We start from the raw sequence: 1,078 nt of genomic DNA, 5'->3' as shown, positions 1-1,078 counted from the left end.
GGACGGCTAGCGCAGATAGCCTTCGTGTAGCTTTGCGCGAAATTCAAAACAAACAAATTTAGAGGATGACTGCTTCTAAATCCCGTTACGAGGGTGCAATTTCTAAGTAATTCTTCCAAAAAATATGCCCTTCTGTTGGTTAATGAGCAAATGGCTAAAACGCATCATGAAGACGCCTCTTAAGATGCTTGATGTAGAGGAAGGTTTTGTGGCATATATTTTATTTGCTGATACTGTATAACACGAAATACAGTAATAGTGGCGACTGTGGCATGTCTTATGTGGCCATGCTCATTTTGGCACTCCAAGTGTGATGCATAAAAATAATAGTAAATATATTAAGGACAGTAAAAGTGAATGAGAATATGAATGTGTTTACTAATAGAATATGTGACCTATTAATCATGTAATGATAACAGCTGCAATAAATTAAATGTGCTACCTAAACAGCCCGCGAAAACATCACTGTCCCAGTTAACTTTGAAATTAACATAACGTTCACCGATATGAGTCAACACCAATGGCGTAACGACAAAAGATGCCCCCTGCATAAAAAGTAATTGGGCCCCTTCATTTATTCGGCAACTCTTAAGTTTTTTGGCCCATCGGGCCCCTTTTGGCTCTCCCCTCTGCAAATGCGAGGTCTGCAGGGTCATGCTTACGCCACTGGTTTCACAAACTTACAAGCAATATAAAGTCTTCTTTCTAGTTTGAAACTTCCTTGATATCTTAACGAGGGTTCACGATGAGCTAGTTGATTACGAGTTGACGAAGGTATAATTCACTTAACGGTAAGCTAGCTACCTTTGTTCTTCGTTATTTATCAGCCACACACGCCGAGTAATGTTTTCGTAAAAATACTAATGGCCATTAAGAATCCACTGAAGTTAAATGAGTTGTAATGTTCGAACTTTGTAAAGATTCCTGGTCAAATATCTGGAGTTTTGCAATTGATAAGCGTTATAACAATCACAGTTATAGCTTCCGAATTTTATAGCACACTGACTATAGCAAACTAATAATAGATACCCTTTTCTTGGCGCGTCGCGTTGGTTATATTTATAGGCGTGTGGAGGCT

General features: G+C 38.8%; 1 protein-coding gene across 4 annotated transcripts in view; it reads left to right on the top strand.

The window, feature by feature from the left end:
* The window catches only part of LOC111086210, a 72,591-nt gene that overhangs the window by 58,497 nt on the left and 13,016 nt on the right, over nucleotides 1-1,078 (top strand). The gene's annotated exons all lie outside the window — the stretch shown is intronic.

This window comes from Limulus polyphemus, unplaced genomic scaffold (assembly GCF_000517525.1).
Source record: "Limulus polyphemus unplaced genomic scaffold, Limulus_polyphemus-2.1.2 Scaffold925, whole genome shotgun sequence".
Lineage (NCBI taxonomy): Eukaryota > Metazoa > Arthropoda > Merostomata > Xiphosura > Limulidae > Limulus > Limulus polyphemus.
This window is presented reverse-complemented; position numbering and strand designations above follow the sequence as displayed.